This window comes from Chinchilla lanigera, unplaced genomic scaffold (genome assembly GCF_000276665.1).
Source record: "Chinchilla lanigera isolate Chin_1 unplaced genomic scaffold, ChiLan1.0 scaffold00034, whole genome shotgun sequence".
Classification (NCBI taxonomy): domain Eukaryota; kingdom Metazoa; phylum Chordata; class Mammalia; order Rodentia; family Chinchillidae; genus Chinchilla; species Chinchilla lanigera.
Window position 1 is genome coordinate 19,392,259 of NW_004955435.1, and position 9,684 is coordinate 19,401,942.

Here is a 9,684-nt window from a genome sequence, read left to right on the forward strand (position 1 = left end):
TTTTTTTGGTTTTTCTCCGGTACCGGGAACCGAACTCACGACCTTGCGCTTGCCAGGCAGGCGCTTTGCTGCTGAGCTAAATCCCCAGCCCCTTGTTCTAAGTGCTTTCTGTGGCTTGTGCCTTTGCCCCGCACCATCATTCTGTGGAGGTGACTGGGAGCCTTGAAGTACAGATGAAGAAACTGAGGCCCCCAAGAGGATGAGTAATTTCCCCAGGGCACTAGGAACAGTGAATCTGACCTGTGTTAAAGACACCATCCTAGATTCCTTACCAAGGGGACCACGCAGCCTGGGTGACCCTCCCAGCCCCATGCAGGCATGGTTCCTGCCCCTCCTTTCCTGTTCCTTCCCTTGTCTTTCTGCAGGAAGCAGCCGCTGGACAAGATGGCTACAATGACTCATCATGAGAAAAATAAAGTCTTGAGTGGGGGCTGCCCGAGTGCGGCAGCTGGACACTCTGACAATGGCGGAATGTCCCCTGAGCTTTCGCAGGGCGTTGCTACTCACTGCTATAAGACAAAGACGCAGCCACAGCAGGGTGGGGACGGCTGGAAGGCAACTACAGTGGAGACAGAGCACTTTCCAAGGTGAAAAAGGAGGGGCAAAGGGGATCAGAGACTTGTCTGTAGCTATAATTGAAGCCTTTGCAATATTAGGCAAATCCTGTGTTTTTATTCACTCTTATTTTTATTTGGCAGATGAACCCGGCCTCCATATATGAGGGAAGTTTTCTGCATCACGGGCCAAGTGGCTGCAGACCCCCCCACCAAGCTCCTTAATGGTTTCACCTGGGCAGTGTGCATGGCAGCCTGGCCAAGCACAGGCTTTGTTAGGCAGCTGTGTTCTGTGCCGGGTGGGTTCTCGCTCCCACCACAGAACAGATGGTCTGTGTCACTCTCTGCTTCCCCTTGCTCCTCCCTCAGGCCTGCCCCATTGCAGGGCATGACTAATGGCCAAGAGAAGGGACAGCGACAATCAGACATCCTCTAGATCTGGGTGGGTCTCTGGACAGAATGCCATCCAGAGAGTTCTGGGGGCTGTGCTCCTATCACTCTTTAAAAGCCGCTGTCCCACTCCCACTGCATATTGCAGCAGGAACACAGCCGGGTCCTAGGATGGGGGAGGGCCCTGGGGCAGGCAGGCCAGAGGATGAGACCTGGAGCTCTGACTGGGAGGCCAGCAAATACCCCAAACTGCCACCTCCCTAGAGCGTCTTCCCGTTTGACCATTGCTATGGGACTAAATTGTGCCCAACTTTACATGTTAACTGCGATTCCCCAGTGTTACTGTATTTAGAGCTGTGGCCGGGGAGGATAATTAAAGTCTTTGGTCCAGCCCACCCTCCGCATCTGCAGGTTCCATATCAGTAGTTCCTACAAACTATGAATCAAAAATATTTGGGGAAGGGCTGGGGATTTAGCTCAGCGGCAAAAGCTCCTGCCTGGCAAGCGCAAGGTCGTGAGTTCGGTTCTCGGTACCGGAGAAAAACCAAAAAAAAAAAAAAAAATATTTGGGGAAAATTGTCCATCTGCACTGAATATGTACAGACTTTTTTCTTGTCAGGATTCTTATGTTGTATAATAACTTTGCATAGTGTTTATAGTATATTAGGAATTGTAAGTAATTTAGAGATTTAAAATAGGACACCAATGGGTTGCATGCAAATACTATGCCATTTTACATAAGGAATCTGAGCACCTGAGGACTTTGGTGTCTAGTGGGGGTCCTGAACCAATATCCTATTGCCACTGTAGACAACTGTATTTTGTTATGGCAGCCTGAACAGACTAGTATAACCGCTAAGGTGTTAGCTGGTCACTGATCAAACCGGCCCTTCTTTTCCCTCTGCTTCTAATAATGAATTTTCACCCTAGTCCAAGAAACCAGCATGCCACAAAAGCATCTTGTAAAATTAGATATAAAGCCGCTACTCATGTACAGTCTGAATTCTCACAGGGAATCTGCGTGCCACTCATGAAGAAGGAGACTCTTCTCTCCCTGGCCATACCTCTGAGGGAGGTAGCAATCTCACGGAATCCAGTCCAGGGTTCAATGCCCTGGGGGAAAGGACTTGCTCTGGAAACTTGATATTCTAACTGTGACAGTGATATCTGGAACTGGCTCATGCCAACCCATTGTCAAGATCAGTATAAGGGCCAGAGCTAGGGTCTGTGCTCCCCAGACAGTCAGATTCACAGGTCACACTGTGTCTCTCTATGCAAAAATGCTGCAAGGTGAACCATTTCACCAGTAACCCAGAGCTTTGACATGAAGTTCTTCGGAAAACATAGTTTATTCCCAGCTTTAAAGGACCCAATGTTGAAAAAGATGTTTTACTAAGTAGGTGTGATTTTTAAAAAGTTTTACCTCTGAAGCCCTTTTTTTGACTTTCTTTCTGCATTAGTTAGCTTTCCCGTTACTGACACACAATACGTGACACCCACAAATTAAAGGAGAGATTTGATTTGGCTTATAGTTTCAGGGGACACAGTCCGTGGTTGGCTGACTCTAGTCAAGAACATCATGGTGGAAGGGTATGGTGGAACAAAGATGCTTAGATTTTTGTGACCACAAAGAAGAGCAGGGCATAGCAGAGAAAAAAAGGCCAGAGACCATAGTATCCAAGGCCATGCCTCCATGATCCACCCAGACACACCGGAAATGTTCTTTACCAATTATTAGGCAGCTCCCAGGGTAGTATAGTTCACAATTAATCTTCTCCATGCCAATTCCTTTCCTAACAAAAATACAAGGATTTTAAGAATTATAGTTTTACTTAAATTTCGCAAACAAATAAGATTCTGAAAAAAAAAGTGTATTTGAAGCAAGTGTGGGTCTTGATTTTCTAAGAACAAATCTGCCTTAGGCCTCAGGAGTAACTAGATCAGGCCTACTGCAGTGATCAGAGAGGACCAGGTGGGACAGCATGAAGAACTATGTGCAATGAATGTTAATGTTTGCTGTTTCCGGGTTCTAGTGAGGTAACCTCTTGCTGTATTTGAGCTCAGTATGTGTCCAATTTCAGCAGCAACCACGAGCACTTCTGAACACAGTTCAGTGTGGGAAAGGCAGCTCTATTTCACTGCTTAGGCCTGGCCTCTGCTGCTGCTTTGGATCACTCATTTACTAAAATGCAATCCTGATTCTGTACTCTACAGGGCCCTCAGCCTGCAGTGCACCAAGAAACCTCAAAGGTGTGTTCCACTTCTTTTCTCAGCACGAAATGCTTTGTGGAGACACATCGCTGCTCCATGAGGTTGTGGGGTGGAATGGCCCTTGAAATCCCTATCTTCTGTTTGGACCCCTGACACAAATAAGAATGAAGCTTGCCTGCATGCTACAACATTTCTAAGCTCCAGTGCCCACAAAATTTCTCAGCACTGAGAATACAAAACTGTCATTATGGCATCTGTAGAGCCAAAGACTGTATTTAAGGCTTCAAAATGATGCTTATTATAATCCTGTCCTGGACTCTAATGCCAAAAACTGTACATGAAGAGTCTCTTGTGAGGAAATTTGCCAGAGAAGACAGAATGTATCTGATCACACAGGCAGCGTTTTGGATGGGTTTCAAGCTGTAGATTTGGGGGAGAAGCGAGTTTCCCCAGGGAGAATCCATGCACGGCTGCACCCCGTGCGGTGCAGGAGCTGCCAGCATCAGAGACTGTGATGGGAGTGGTACCTCGGGGCTGAGTGCTGTGGCAGCCCTGATGTCACCCATGGGATGTGGGCAATTGTGGAGGATGCGAAACCATGAATTGAAGATTGATGGCTATGAAACTCATGCTTTGGTGAGTGCGTGAAGATTTTAAGGTCTTCTGGGGGAGAACAAGGAGGGGAATAGGTAGGAAGGCAAGCCCAGCATGCAGAACTCCAAAAGCAGTCACGCTCGGGTGCGGGGACAGAGGCATTTACCCTCTGGGAAGTTTTTATTTTCTAAAAACACTTTCAAATTCATCTTTACTACTCAATGGTCCAAAAAGTCTTGTTTTTAATATCTGCTTTTAAAAAAACTGAATTCAAAGTGAGAAAAAAAGGGAAAAATGGAAACAACTTTTGTAAATGGGGTGGGGAGGAGAAGTTATAGGAAGGGAGGCAAAGAGGATAAAAAAGAATCAAGTTATATCAAGTACAGGTACAAATTCTCTATGATGAATGTGATCATTATGCATATCTAAATTATACCAATAAAATCTGATTTTACAAAACTGAATTTGAGCATAAAGATTACAGCCCACATCAGTAGTATTACTAAGATCCATTGCCTTATTTATTTGTTTTTGGTGTGACTTGAGATTGAGCTACATCCCCAGCCCTATTTTTTAAATTTTGAGATAGGATCCTGGTAAACTGCTAATTTGCCTAGGCTGGGCGCAAACTTGCCATCTTCCTGCTTCAGCATCCCACAGTACCGGGATTAGATTCATGTACCACCACACCCAGTTTTTGATTATTAAAGTAAAACCTGCTACTACCTTGCCTGTGGGGAAGAAAGGAAGTCATCCACAGAAGGTGGTGCTCTAGGAAGATGGATATGGAAGTGACACAGAAATCAATTAGGGAGATGCAGTAATGGCCTGACACACTGGCCCATCTTTCATCCATCCGGCAGTCACCAGGCGCTTGCCGTGTGTCAGTACAGGTGCTAGGAATCAGGTATATGGAGGTAGTTTTTGATATTCAGTCATTTCAGCTCCTCCAAGAAAGAGACAACCAAACTGGATTTGATGGCTAGAGAAATACTGGGGGAAGCGCTTAGGAAAGGTAAAGGGGGGAGAAGCAGGAGTGGGGGTGGAGAGTCCTCAGACGGTGGCATTGGGGTGGCTCTAGCAGGGAGAGAGAGGGTAGAGGAGCACCGACTGCCATGCAGCTCTCTGGAGCCGCAGCTGAGCCAGCAGGGAGGTGCCCAAGCCAAGGAGCCCAGGCAGGGCAGGAACGGGCCCGAATTAGCATGTTAGGTGCACGCTGGCTGAGGGCTGATGAGAGACCTAAAGCCCCAGTGGGCTCACAGGGGAGCAGCTGGAAGTTGTTCCTCAGCCACACAGTCTGCAGGGCTCCTCACGAGGGAATCCGAGTGGAGCTCCCATGGGATGCAGCCTTCCAGGAGTTCTTGATTTAGGCAGAGACATAGCCATGACAGCTGCGTCCCAGGTCTGTGGGCAGTTCTTTGGGGTTCAGTCAGCCACAGCCTGGCCCGGCGGGCAGCAAGCACACATGGCTGCTCTGAGGGTGGGGGGGCACTCACATGCCCATTATAGCACGGATGGGTGACAGACTCCAGTGATGTACCAGAGAGTGACAAGAAGGAGGAAGTTAACTACTGAGCAAAGAATCGTCAGAGAGGGCTCTCGAATAACAGGATGTGGCAGTTGACATGTAGAACTTGATTGGTTGTATCACACACTCAGGAGGACATATAGTAGAATCTGCCTTGTCAGAATTCCAGTGTCCTAGGCCAGCTCTGTCAGTTATCAGCTGAACTCCTAAACTCTGCAAGTCCTAGGTCTTTTTTTCTCTTTTTTTTGAGAAGGGGATCTCACTGTGTTGCTCTGGCTGGCCTTAAATATCTGGATTTAAGTAAGCAATCCTCCTGCTTCAGCCTCCTGAGTAGCTGGGACTATTGACATGTGTCATCACAACCCTGATCTGAATTTCAATTTCTTTTTTTTTTTTTTTTGGTTTTTGGTTTTTCTCCGGTACCGGGAACCGAACTCACAACCTTGCGCTTGCCAGGCAGGCGCTTTGCCACTGAGCTAAATCCCCAGCCCCTGAATTTCAATTTCTTAATGTGTAAAATAGAGATTGAAATAATACCTATTTCATAGGATTGTTATGATGACACTATAAACCCATTCACAGGTCACCTGACCCATATGTGCTCAATATGTGGTGACAGTGGTCTTGTTTTTACCGCTGACATCCTAGACAATGAAAACACCTGTATAAAGATATGATAGGACTGAGGACAGCCAGGCTAGGGAGCTGCTGGTTTTCGTTAAGGTTGGATCATTCAGATACAGGGAAGAATCAGGGTTTGGAAAACAGGCTGAGTTAGATGAAAAGCCTGTGGGGTATGTAAGGTCATTCAACTTCCCTCTAGCTGAAGGGCTCTTAAGAGATGCCGGTCTGGGGGTATAACTCAGTGACAGAGTACTTGACTGACGCAAGGTGCACAAGGCCCTGGGTTTGCTTGCTAGCATAACCAAAGCAAGAACAAATGGCAGGGGGAGGAGGAAGGAATTCCTCCTGGTAGCTGGTACCTGGGCATGTAATGAAATAGAGGGTAAAGAAACCAGGAAGATGGGTTCACAGGTTTTACATTAATTCAAGCAAAAAAAATTTGAAGGACCCAAGAAAGCGAGTAGGTTGGAACAATGCTTAGAGGAGCTGAAAAGCTATGGTAACCAGTGGGCTGGAGGGTGAAGGAGGGGTCTTCTGGCTTTAATGACTGGACAGGTGGAGCTGCAAGGCACCCGGACAGCAGCTGCCTGGCCGGAGAAAGTGATCAACAGCAGGCTGGTGGACAGCAGAGTTGAGCATGGGCAGTGGATTTGAGGGGGCCTCAGGAACTACCAGGCAGCTGGATCAATGGCCATGGGGCTCAGATACAGGCGTTAAAGGCATCGGGAGACTGTGGCCCCAGGCTGAGTGGAGTCTGAGAGTGACTGAGTAGGAGGGAAGGAGCATCGGTGCCAGAGTCCTGCTTGGACCTGTGTGGTTCACATGGCTGGTCCCTTGCATCCACTTTGAACACCCGACAGAATGTGGGGAGATGCTAGACCTGCCCCTCTCATGCCCCTGGAACCCACGAGAATACTAAAAGAGCAAAAACAACCACAGGGAATGAAAGGGTGAGAATCAACTTGGACTGGAAAGAAAGAGTCCAATTAATCAGGCTGTGGTGGGGGCAAGGAGGGTTTAGGAGTGGATGCAGATAAAAGAAGGCCCAAGTTAACAAGAGACCTTGTTTCTCTCAAGGTCATGCGGTGGCTGTGACTCCCACTTTCTTTGCAGTGGTACCCCAGGTGAACCTTTCAGAGCTCTCAGTGATAACGAGCTGCAGCACATGTGCCATACGTTCGCCACCACTGCCACTTTGCAAATCCCTTCTATGACCAAGGACACCCAGTTGCTAAGCTGCCCTGGCCTCCTGACTGTGCTCCATTCTTCCCTCTTCCCCTGACCCTGCCTCAGCAAAGTCTGGGATTGATTTTTGCTGTCCTTCTCCCCTCCTGGAATCCTTCAGCAGAGACACACAACTTGCACTGGGTGCAGCCCCTCCGTCTTGTCCAGCAGCATTGTCTTGTGCTATGGAGCCTTCTCCTTACCATATCAGTATCAGTTCATAGATCTGTATGTGTGCATGTGTGCGTGTGCTTGTTCATGTGCCCGTGCATTTGTATGTGTGCACAAGCATGTGTGTGTATGGATTTCTGTCTAGTGGTCTTTGGGTGATGTGGCTTTAATAATATGTGCACCCTAAAAGCAGAAGTACCACTGATGACAGCCTGTTAACCAGCTACATCACTGGGGCCCCTTAAACCCCTCCTTGGAATGTAATATGAAGGGAACAACTTTAATAGGAAGTCTGGATGCCCCACATGGATGGGAACTCATCAACCCACACCCAGAGGACTGCTGTCTCTTCTGGGCTACATCTTAATGGACCTTCGTTTAAGGGAAAATGGCCAGGTTACTAAAATAACTCAAAATAGGTCAGAGGAGGAATGTTTGTGGGCAGTAGAGGTATTTAGTTCTTAAAATGAAAATGCAAGAAAACCACCTTCTGTTATCTGGCATAACATTTAGGAGGATGGAGTAAGAGCAATGAGGGGATTTCCAGGCAGGCAGAGCCAGCTCAACAGAGGAAGAAGCTCACTAGCAGTCACATAGGCTGCGAGGGGACCACAGGAGGCACAGACAGAGCTCCCAGCTCCAGGAGGCAGTTAAACAGAGGTGGACGCTGTCTCAGCCAGGCTAGCCTAAGACAGGCAGGGGCCCTGGACTAGATTCCTTGCAAGGCCCTTCCTGCTCAGAGCATAGGTCCAGGATGCATAGGGACAGAACAAGCCCTCCAATGCTGCCAGCCTCCTTTTCAGGGAGCTGAGGTAAATGTGCATGTGGAAAGGGGGATGAAATCAGCCTGAGCCCTCCACTAAGGCCATCCCTCCCTGGAATGGACCGTGATAACGTGTCAGTGCAGTTGTCTCGCTGTGACTGCTGGGCCAGCAGCTGGGCAAACAATATTGCAAGAAAGCTCTGGTCAGACGGGAAGCTGAGTGGAGGTTATGAAGAAAGGGTGCTGGTTTTGGAAGCAGGAAAGAGACCGAAAAAGAAGTCCCCAGAGAGTGGGCTGGCAAGGAGGCCATGAAGACCGCAGGGCCCTGGTGCAGCAGAAGCTGTGGGCAGTGCATGGTTCTTAGTGTTCCCAAGAGTGATGTGGGGAGCAAGGCAGGAGGCAGGACAGGGAGGGAACAAGGAAGAAGGAGGAGGAAGGTGGGAGGAAAAAGAGTCTTCGTCTTGGCAGGAAATGAAAGCACTGCTGGGGCTAAGGTGACAGAGAGAAACAGGAAGTGGTCTACTCCCACCTGGATCCCTGGTTCTGGCTCCTGTCCCCTTTGCTCCGTTGGTAGAGTCCAGTTTTCAGGTGTTCCTGGATTCCCCTGGTAGACCAGTTGTCCTTACAGCCAAGCACACCTATGGACATCAGCCACATATTTAACATAACGTGAGTCACGCCCTGTGTCTAGAGGCACAGGGAATGTAAGGGAAGGAGGAGAAAAGGCACTGACCGGTGACCACTCTGGCTTTGGAAACAGTGAGTGCAGGGGTGCATCTGGGGACAGGCTGGCAAACAGGATTCAAACCAGAAAATGCAAATGCTATTATCAGCTCTCATCTCCCCCAGCCCTTGCCAACTGCCTAGTCCTCCCGCCTTTGGGGAGTGAGCAGGTCCTGTTTTCTTTGTTCACCAGCTTCTCTACCGCAGAAATAACAAGCCTGGAAGGAGAAAACAGTGCCCCAGATGGGAGAGGCCTTCCAGGTGGATAGAATGCTGGTCATTTCCGCCAGGAAGGGCTTGACCACAGATAGAAGGCAGCTTCCTCGGAGCAGGGAGAGGGCAGCTGAGGTGAAGGAACAGACTCTGAGCCTTGCCATCAATCATGCTCTGCTCAGACACATAGCCAGCCGGGACCACAGTCCAGGAGGCCCAGAGCTGCAGAGGGAGGCCAGTGACATCACCTGAGGGTCCTTGTCCTTTCACCAAAATTTCAGCCTCTCAAAGATGACTGCAGCATTGTCTGGGGAGGCAGGGCTTGTGCTGAAGTGTGGTTTATGAAGTCTTCTTTGGCCCTGCTTTGTCACTGCAGTGCATACATTCAGTACTGCGTAGAGTACTGCAGTGATGAGTCTGGTTATTGTGCCACATTGGTCCTCACTGGTCATAGCCCAGGCTGTTACTGTGGTTATGCTTAGTACTACTACTCAACAAGCCATTTCCTGTGAGGAGCAGAGACCTCATCTTTTTTCTGTACCCCCAGTGTTCAACTCAATGCCTGCCATAGATTGGGGCTCACTGAATGTCTGGTGAATGACTGAAATTCATGTTCATAATCAAATATATATGTTCATCAAAAATGTCTGATTTCTGGCTCCTGCTAAGTAACAGCCCCCCACCCCTGC

At 48.6% G+C, this 9,684-nt stretch overlaps 1 long non-coding RNA gene across 1 annotated transcript in view; it reads right to left on the reverse strand.

The window, feature by feature from the left end:
- LOC106148997 overlaps nucleotides 1–8,666 on the reverse strand; it is a 33,552-nt gene extending 24,886 nt beyond the window's left edge. Inside the window, exon 1 of the long non-coding RNA XR_001234851.1 lies at nucleotides 8,589–8,666. This is a non-coding gene — a long non-coding RNA (uncharacterized LOC106148997). The remainder of the gene's footprint in view (nucleotides 1–8,588) is intronic.
- Between the last annotated feature and the right edge of the window lie 1,018 nt (nucleotides 8,667–9,684).